General features: G+C 38.8%; 1 long non-coding RNA gene across 1 annotated transcript; it reads right to left on the minus strand.

Moving 5' to 3' along the window:
- Positions 1–1,232: 1,232 nt before the first annotated feature.
- Positions 1,233–9,233, minus strand: LOC138105640 (uncharacterized). The gene is made up of 3 exons (XR_011148586.1): positions 9,151–9,233; positions 8,953–9,060; positions 1,233–1,889 (listed from the first exon to the last, which is right to left on the minus strand). It is a non-coding gene; the product is annotated as an uncharacterized lncRNA (long non-coding RNA).
- Positions 9,234–10,082: the final 849 nt, after the last annotated feature.

Genomic DNA, 10,082 nt, shown 5'->3' on the forward strand with positions numbered 1-10,082 from the left:
AAATAAGTAGAATAAGAAACCAGAGCTGGTTTAAATCACTAATATGATCTCTATTCCTCAACAATGTAGACCAAGAAAAGATCTATAGAGACCCGTGCGGTGACTGTGAATGACAAGCATGTAGTCAGGAGCAGAAAATATGACAGTACCTTTATGTATTTACAAAGGTTGACATTGTGCATTAATGACAAATCTCTTCTAAACTGCAAAGGAATGTAAACAATGTCTGAGCTGGACTGGGATGTTAACACCTGCTTCTGTGCTTGGCTCTGCTGTCCATGTGCGTCAGAGGGAGATTTTTATGGCGGCCAGGAACTACATGGGTTAGCCCTGTTACCTTATGGCTTTGAACATCAATTTTGTTCTCAACCACTCTGCTTCTGAAGGCCTTTTGAGTTTTGTTTCAAACACTGTTCAGAGTTTTTTATTTCTTTGCACTCAGAGGTTTCATTTTCGACCTGATACATGATCCAGGCCAGTTGTATTTATAACCTTTGTTTGCTGAGACTGGCACAAAAGCAGAGGACAGGAGTTTCTGAGAGGAGTTGCAGATTGCCAGTGTGACAGCAATGAGGTGTCCCTGCCCTTAGCTGTGTATAACACCAGAAGGAACCAAACCACATGAGCTTAAAAAGCTGCAAAAGTGATTTGAATGGTTTAGATTCCAAAGCAAGGTACTAAAATTCTTTTGCTCATTCATAATGCATATTTTAATTTTTTCACAAGGGCATTATCCAAATAGAATTCACAATTTTAGCAATTTCCATGAGTATAGCTAATATTATAAAGGATAATTAAAATAACTGCAAAATTTGATTTTCCCAAATCTCCCATACACTACTCAATTATTACTTACATCTCATTTCAGTCCTACAAGCTACTGTAGTCAGATTGTTTTTTGTTAACATTGTCACTCTATCTCACACTCTGTCTGTGTAACATTTCAGAGGCAAATAATAAAAAGTATTTCTGCCCTTTAAGGTCCTGAAAAGAGTCCTCTTAGAATCAGTGGAGTGCTACCAGCTGACATGAAGAGCAGATGTATGTATGGATCCTAACTTTGGTCAAGGCAAAACCTTAATTATGGGGTTAGGCAAAAATTCGAATAGTGACATTTTAACCCACTTTTAATTCATATTATGGTGATACACTACATAGCTAAACATGTTACTTTGTGAACATGTATTAAAAACAGAACAAGATGGGCAAATTTTGAGGAGGCAATGCTCACATTTATTTGGAAATAAAGTAGAGATAAATTCACATGAGAAAATGTGCTATTTCTTTCTCTCTCTCTTTTTATTTATTTTTTTTTTTTTGGGCTGTTCTATCTCCAGGCTGTTAGAGGTTTACTTCCTAGCAAAATAAAAAAAGAAACAGACATCAAATCCCTCAGTGAAATGTCAGATGACTGAGTCACTGAAGATTCTGGGGACTTAATACACAAATCTGTCAGGACCTGTACTCACAGCCTAGCAGACTCATCTTTCTTTGGCACCTTTTTGATAAGCTACCAGACCCACATTTATTTAACCCTGACACAATCACAGTTGGAAGCCCATTTTACACATGGAGAAATTAGTCAAGCAATAATTCTGCTAAAACTCAAAAAGCCTTGGGCTAAGATGGGTACAACTCTGATTTTTAGCAGCCAGTCCTCTTCTCATGATACCATGCACTCCTCAAATTCCCGCTCCTTCAATTCCATTTCTCATTATATCTTTTATCTAAGGCAAACCAATACAGATATCCTGGCAAATATTAATATCCAGCATTTCTCTTCTGTAGATGTGAAGGCAATTTATAAAGTAGATAAGTATCATCCTCCTTTACTCCGTGATAAATCTGGGGGCAGTCAGCATCATGAGCTCTTAAAGAAATTAAGCTGCCTGTGGGAGAGAAGTAAGTCATATTGTAGATTAACAACAGGTTAACAGGTAAGAAACAAAGAGAAGGAATGAATGTTTGGGCTTCACAATGGAGGAAAGCCATAGATCACTGGGATCTTAGCACTGTCTGTTATACTCAGAATATACAGAAATGGAAGTGGAAGAGGATGGAGAACAAGGAGACTAATGGTGATGCAAAAGTATTCAGGGTAATAAAAATGAAAGCTGATTGCAAAGAGCTGGGGAAAAATGTCATGGTACTAAGCAGGCAATAGGATGACAGATTAAATTCAATATAATAAATACCAAGTAATGCACAGGGGGGAAAAAAGTCTGAGACAATGGATCCTAAACTACGTATTTCCATTCAGGAAAGAGAACTTGTGGTTATAATAATAGGTCTTTTCAAACATCAGTAAAATTCTCAATAGTGGATAAAAAACCTACTGTGTATTGTAGCAATTACTGAGAAAAAAAATAGAAAACAAAGCAGAAAAAAAAATTCTTAAGCCATTAGTCCATGTTGTGAATACATCTTGAAATGTGTAGAACTGGTCATCTTCATCTCAAACAGGACTTAGTGGTACTACAAAAAATTCAGAAAGGAGAAGGAAGGTCAAAGGTTTGGAGCATTTCTTTATGAGCAATGGAGCATTTCTTTATGAGCAATGAAACTAATCAAATAGCTGTGATGGGAATCCACAACAATACAGATTACAAGGGTAAGGGAAGAAGGAGCAGCTGTGGCAGCTGTTCATTGTTTCTTGTTATCTGAAAAAAAAGTCAGAATCAAATGAAATTGAGAGATGGTACATTCAAAATAATCATCAGGAGGCATTTTTTCCCACACTGCTTCTGTTTAAACTGTGTATCTCTCTGCCCTGAGATGTGGTAACACAAATGGCTTGACAAATGTATGGAAGAAACTTCCTTCAACAGCTATTAAGAAACAAGAAAGCACCTCTGATTTAGAAGTCCCCTACAGGTCAGTGGAACCTGAGAGCACTTCTGCTCTTACAGTGCCAGTCACTGCTGGCCACTGTCACAGACAGGACAGATGGACCTTTAGTCTCTTCCAGTGAACTGTCCTTCAAGGCCTTAACTTTCCCAGAAGGGTGGTGGTTTAGACCAAGAAGCAAAAGCTTCTCTTTGTAGTTTAGAACTGTCAGTGCAAACCTTCACAGTGCCTCTTGCAGCCAGGTGGGAGATAGACTGTTCCTGAAGACACTGATATTCAGCCCAGCTGCTAGGGTATATATTAAATGTTATGTTTTTTATATATTCTTCTGCTCGGTCAAAGAGCAGAAAAGCTTATGGGTAGGAAGAAAACCCAATTTTCTTGACCAAAGACAAAAAGCTAAGAGTGGTTATATAGTCCTAGAAGTTTGTCCCCTCAAGACCCCCCCCGAAAAACACCACAAAACCCAACAAAACAGAATAGAAAAAAATGCTTCAAACTCATAACAATGACCAAAAGCAATTCTAGACTTTGTGATGCATCCCTTTTTTAGTTGCTCAGTAGCATTGGTGAATGAACAGCTGTAATGTATTCCCTTTCTCCCTCCCCTGACATAATGGCTTACCCTTCCCAATTTTTTGAAACTAAAACTCCTCAAACTTTGCTTTTTAAGATTATTTTATTCCCTAAGCATTTACCTTTGATAATGCTGTGTTTTCTTACAGCCCTTCATCACTTATGGCTAGAGTAGCTTACAAGATCTTTCATTCTTTTGCTCTTTGGAGTTGGATTTCTTTCTCCAGCCCTTATGTTTAAGTAAACAAAGCCTCTTCTGCCAGACTGTAGAAGTGATGAAGTACAAATCTTTATTTGTATTTCGGACATCCAAGGATGTTCAGTAGGAGCACATGACAGTGTCTTCTAGGACATTGTAACAGGGTATGTTCCAAACAAGAAAAGTTCACCATACGGACATTTTGCCAAAACCAGAGCTGGTAGCTGGCCATTAGTTCTTCAAGAATAACATATGAGATACTAATAATACAACTGATGGGGCTAAGAATCCTTCTTCTGCTTTAATTGATTTTAGTAAGTTTTACCATTCTTACAGAAACTCACTTAAAAATGAAGAAAGGCATAGAAAATTAAGTGAGCTGGCCTGGTTGTGCCAGAGACAGGAGCTTTTAATTCTGTTGTCTTCTGGTATCTCTTTTCAGGATTTCATTCTGAGTAAAGCTTGAATCTTACTCTCAATTTTATAAAGCTTTTTTTTCCATTTAGAAACAAAAAATTTTTTCCCCTGTAATGGTAGGTACCCAATGAACCTGGTTGTATCTTGAGCTGTCTGTGTCCACAAAAAGGTGCAGACAATGATAAAGTAGTTGTGGAAAATTTTGAATACTTCACTATCCAAATGACCTAAACTTCAAAATTCTTATAGGATAGAATGACCTCAGCAATTAATGGTACCTAGAACAGCTGCAGGCACTATGAAGGAAGGGATATTGGAATTTTGGCTGTGAAAACACAGCATGTTCTATATTTGTCTTTAGGGAAATCTGTTTTCTCTCTTTTATATTTTCAACCCTTTTTTTTGGGTCCTTTCACATTTACTGCCAACATTATAGTGATAGCTTCTTTCAGCTGTTCCCACATGCAAGCCCTTTAAGTCAAGATCAAGATCAAGATCAAGATCAAGATCAAGATCAAGATCAAGATCAAGGACTGCTCTTACATTGTGGGTTTTTTTTTTTTCAGTATATTCAAGGCCCTCATAATCTCTACATCTCTGTTTTTACCAGTCTCTTAGAACTTCTTCCAGAAATACCTCATTCTAGTAAGGAGTTTAGTGTCTTACACTAGAAAAAATGCTGTGCAAAAAGGATTTTTCAGGATTAGCTCCTTCAGCTGGAAAGTTAATAATGTATTAAATGTGTCCAGCTGCTTTAGGAAGCAGCAGATACATTTCTGATGCAATATACTACAGTCATTGTTAAAACAAAAAATTATAACATAATTGAAAACATATGAAAACACTAGAATTTTCTCTACTCCATGAAAATTTTATTTACTCCTTTGATTGCACTGTGCTGCAAGGATACCCATTCCTTTTGCTGACAGACAAAAGACTTTTATATTTTTCTTGTGTGTGTTGCAGACAGCACATCAAATAGGTGAGATAGGAGAGAACTATTAATTACTGCAAATAAAGAGATTTATGGAGTGATTATTAATAAAGTGTCAGACTATTTACAATTAAAAGAACAGATCCCTGAAGTGCTGCCTGCTAATGTTAGTCAACTTTACCAGTTGCAGCAACAACACTTAAAATGTTTCAGAGTTAATTTGTTGTATAATTGCCTCATATACAAGCTACCACAGCCATTTCATCATCTTCTTTCCCTCCTTAGAACACTGTGGTCTAAGCTTCAGAGTTAAACCACTGGAGTTAAACAAGTGTCAGAGAAAGAGGGCAAATAAGATTTGTTGAATTAGACTTTGGACACAGTCATGATCAAACAGGGAGATGAAGGCAAAATTCAAACTGAGCTTTCAAACTGCAGGCAGGATTTTAGCCAAACAACATCCGTTAAAGCCGACACAAATCACAGAACTCAAATAATGCAATGGTCTCTGAGGGTCAGATTCAAGCCTGTGCTGAAGTCCACCCACCTGAGGAACATAAAGAGACCTTGAAGTAGCCTTTAATGTGCGGCAGAGGATTGCCCTAGAATGGAGAAATCTGCAGCTGGCATAAAACTGATGTTGCTATCTCTTCATCAGTCCCTCTGGCCCACAACATATAAGAGGCATGTCAAGGACATAAGGGAGAGCAGCCAGAATATATTGTGCACTGCCAGCCTAATGGGAATTTTGGATACCAGGCACTAAAAAAGCACAGACAGGTGTTATGATGGAATTTCTCTCCTCACCTATATTTCTCCCCTTTAAGAAATACCTCAGCTTCCAAAATGGTCCCTGCAGCTTGCAGGGGAGAACTAGTTTAAGGGTTTGCTGCAGGAGGAGGAGGATTACCAGAAATTTTAAAGGTTAAATAATAGAGGTTTATGGCTGTTGAAAACCAAAAACTTGTAACCTTGCAGAGATTCTTGACTATATAAAAGTCAGGCTCATTTCTGTTTCTGCTATGGCTGTTATCCAGCCAATCATGCAGAAAAATTAATGAGTCTACTGTTAGCTAATACAGAGGGTTTTAGCAAAGTGAGTTTGGCTGCAGCTGGCCTGGTGGAGGGGGTCAGGACAGGCTGGATAATTTTGCTCTGTGTAGAGTCAATTGGGAGTTCATTTTTCATTCCTCTGAAAGCACTCTGGGGTCAAACAGCAATTCTGAAGTTCTGGGTTTATTAGTGCTCTCAAGTCTTCTGGCAAGACAGACTGGATTCAGATCAAGTGTGAGCCTCTGATTGTATTTCTGTCAAATTAACCATAACACATCATGGTGTTTATGTCAGCTGGTTGCATAAAGATGGATGATATCTGATATGGCATGAAATGAGATATATTTGGATAAAAGATACTTGCTCACCACAAATCTCTGTGTTAAAACTATCTTTTGAAAAAAAGATATCATTTTTAGTGGGACAAGGTGACTTCATCCCTTTCACTAAGGTGACTGTGTGTACTCTGTGTCTCTAGGCACCTTAAACCTAGACATACCATCTGTAGGAACCATTGATTGAGTAAGTACAATCAGAGCTGGCTGATGGCACCTTAAATAAAAGATCCCTTCCCACCTAGAAAGGCCTACGGTACAGGGTAATAGGTCATAAGGAGTATAAGTGCATGTCAGTAGATCTGATAACCTTAGTCTTTCACCAGCAGCAAAGCCAATGGAAACATTTCCTCCTTTAGTTCCCTGATTTCTGAACTCTGCTCCCAAGCCACTCTATTATATCAGTGCAACCACCTCAGTGTAGGACTGTATCCATGTTCACTGAAATATAGAAAAACTCTATTTTCTTTCTGATGCAGCACAAACAACATTGTCATCATCTAAAGGAAGCAGAAGAATCTGCACAAAAATAGGAATAGATAGCCAGACTAGGTGAAAGTGAAAATTCCTTAGACTAGTTTGCCACTAAATAAAACATAATTTGAACTATTCCCTGAGGCAATCAAGTGCATAGAAGCTTGCTTTGTCTCAGAGCCCTTTAAAAAATTGCCATGCTGTTTTCAAGATATTGCAAAAAATTGGTGGGTGAGTAGCCAGAGTCAGAGATTTTAATGACCCAATTATGTTCCTTTAGCGTGCAAAGAGACTGAGATAGGTGGAGGAAGCACATGCAGACATTGCTACTCGAGAGCTTTTTGGTAGCACAGAACATAGACAAAATCACAGTTCTGTAAGTAAACAACAAGCCTGGGACTGAAGTTTGATTTGCTTATTATGAGACTTCAGCTGTGTTTTCCTCAGGGATCTAGCCGTGCTTCTTGTCCTGGGGTGACGTTATGAAGCCACTTTATGCCTTAAGCGGCCGCTCAACGCCCAAGGACGCGGGGCCTTCAAGAAGGGCCCGGGGGCGGGGCCGCGGCCCGAGGGCGCCGTTGGACGGCTCAGCCCGAGGGCTCGGGGGCTCTGGGGGGCTGGGAGGGCTCAGGAGGGCTCGGGAGGGAGTGCACCAGGAGTGCTGTGCTGCTCTTTGGGTTTCTTTTGTGTTCTGGCTAGCGGGAAAAAGGTTCTGCTGTTTTTTTCTCTTGTTCTTTTTCCCCTTTCCTTCCCCTTGCCTCACTGCCTCCCTTCCCTCCTCGCCGGTCTGCAGAGCCTGCAGGGGCGGCCCCAGCGGGCCCGCGGGGTAGCCTTGGCTGGTCCGAGCCCACGTGTCTGTTCCCTCTCCGGGAGCGTGTTGTATTTTGAGGTTTTTTTCCCCTGTTATACCCTGTTTTGTTTGGTGTTAATAAACAGTTTGGTTTTTCCACTTTCACTTGCTGTGACCCACTTTTTTTTATTGGTGGAAGAAAAGGGGAGGCCCTTCTCTCTTCGGAGGAGACACTCATTCCGGAGTGTTTCCTCCTGAAGTTTTGTCTCCAAAACCGAGACGCTTCTACAGCATACCTTCATGCAGCGCACATGAAACTTAGGAAAGATAATTCCTACTCTTACCTCTTCCCCTTTGTCTCCTTTTTGTCATACAATAATTTCCTTGTGTCTCTTTCCAGCACAAATTCTTTAAATCAAAGCACTGGAACTCGTTACTGATGGATGCCTGTGATTACAACTGTGTGTGTACTACACATGCAGCACATACAGCTCCTCAGAGCCTTTCCAGACCCATTCTTCAGTGCTGAACTGAGAGGATGAGTCCTGAAAGCTTCTGTGAACAGGGGAGAGATCTTCAGGGAGGGAACAGGCCATAGCGAACATTTTCAATGTGTATTTTGATTCAAATGGTTTGCTGCTGCCTAAAATGAAAGTCCTGAATGTTTTATTGAGAAGCTGAAGCCAACACGTACTGTGTCTGCTTGCTCAGTGTGCAGGTCCTTAGTGTGTATAATTTCTCTTTCTATGCACAGTCCCAGGTCTGCAGCTCTCTCAGTGATGCTGCACTGATCAGTGATAACATTGCCGCTGAAGCAATTTTCAGTAAAAAACCTCATTAGACCAGTTAGTTTCTCATAAAATTACTTTCTGATGGATATTTGAGTGGTGGTTCTCAATTTATTGATTTTTAGCAGGTTCTTTAAAGCTTGGAGGACAAACAAATTCCTTTTGATTTTAAAATTCTCTTTATTTGGCAGGTAAGTTCTTGCATTTATTTCTTTACTTTTATTTTTAATGAAATTTTTGGTAAATGTGATGTTTTTGAATTAATAAAATTTTTCCAGGAAATGGAAACAGAAAGAATAACAAAACTTTCTTTTTTGTGAATTCCTGTGAAAAATGAGGGAAGATTTCTATTCAAGCCAGTTTTAATATCTCCAATTAATTAAAAGAACAGAAAACTTGATTGTAAGATGATATTTTTACAACATCCCCTCTTTCCATTACATCTTTCTAGTGATGAAAAAAAATTAGCAAATTTTACTTATTATGATCATTATCACATAGAGTAATTTATATATTGTCTAAAAAATGTAAATACTTACATTTCCAGCTAAGAAAATGTAGGCAAATTCATCCTATGGAGCACCTTCCAAACAATTGGTGCTCTGCTGCTCTTCAAGATAACTACCACCAAGTAAGGAAGGATGGTCCTTAAATTAAAAAAATAAAAAAGCATGGCAATTTCTTTAGAAATCTGAATGTACCCCAGAGCTCTTACCTCTGCTGCAATATATCAATACCTCTTTCAGAATAAGGTTACAATTTTCTCTGCTTCCTTCTTCAGCACTGTGACAACTTTTGTTCCCACTTGATGTCAATCAACAGGCTCACTTCAGATTCCATTAGAAAATCAATACTGTTAGTGAATTGAATCAAAAAAGGTCATAATTCCAGTATTTTTCCTCTTCAGTGAAGACATAAATGAAAAATTCTTTCTGTCCAGCACGCATTGGAGATAAAAATTAAAAAGCAGAGCTGCAGGCTGCTACATCTGTAGACTGAATGTATGTATTCAATATGCTGCTACTACAGGCTTTGTTCTATTCCACTGCTACCAGTTTTCATTCTGTGCAAGCGAGGTGCAGGGCCAGGTTCAACGTGTTACGTAAGTGCACATGTGGAGTTACTCTAAACCTGTGGTTTTCTATCACAATTTATGGAGTGCCCATTACAGCAATAGTGAAAGCACTCATTGGCAGTAGAATTTTAATGCATTTAATGAAACATGGAAATCAATAACAAGAACTTCAGTGAGAATATTTTTCAGTCAATAGATTTCTTACAGATTCCTGGGGCATGTAACATGGCTTGCACTTCTAATGGCTTGTTTTGGTTAATGGTTATGGAACACATTCAGTTCCCAGCCTTATCTGCATGCACTGAAATAATTTCCAAGATGTCATTGATTCTCTTCTGTTACGCTTTATTGAAAGTTCTGAAGTAATTTTCTCCCTCTCTCCCTCAGTACATATTAAGAAAACACAGTTATTTGCATGATAAAGTACACTAGGCAATTAAATTTGACTAGTTTAAAGAATTAGTGTGGTTTTAATGTAAATTCAAAGAGTTCTTGTTATATTATCTACAACAGTAGCAGTCCAGCAAATTTATTTACTGAGGCATTTGATTAATTCTGTTCTTGGAGGCTAATTCTGCTCTCAGCACTTTGTCA

The sequence above is a fragment of the Aphelocoma coerulescens genome, chromosome 2 (assembly GCF_041296385.1).
Source record: "Aphelocoma coerulescens isolate FSJ_1873_10779 chromosome 2, UR_Acoe_1.0, whole genome shotgun sequence".
NCBI classification, from domain to species: domain Eukaryota; kingdom Metazoa; phylum Chordata; class Aves; order Passeriformes; family Corvidae; genus Aphelocoma; species Aphelocoma coerulescens.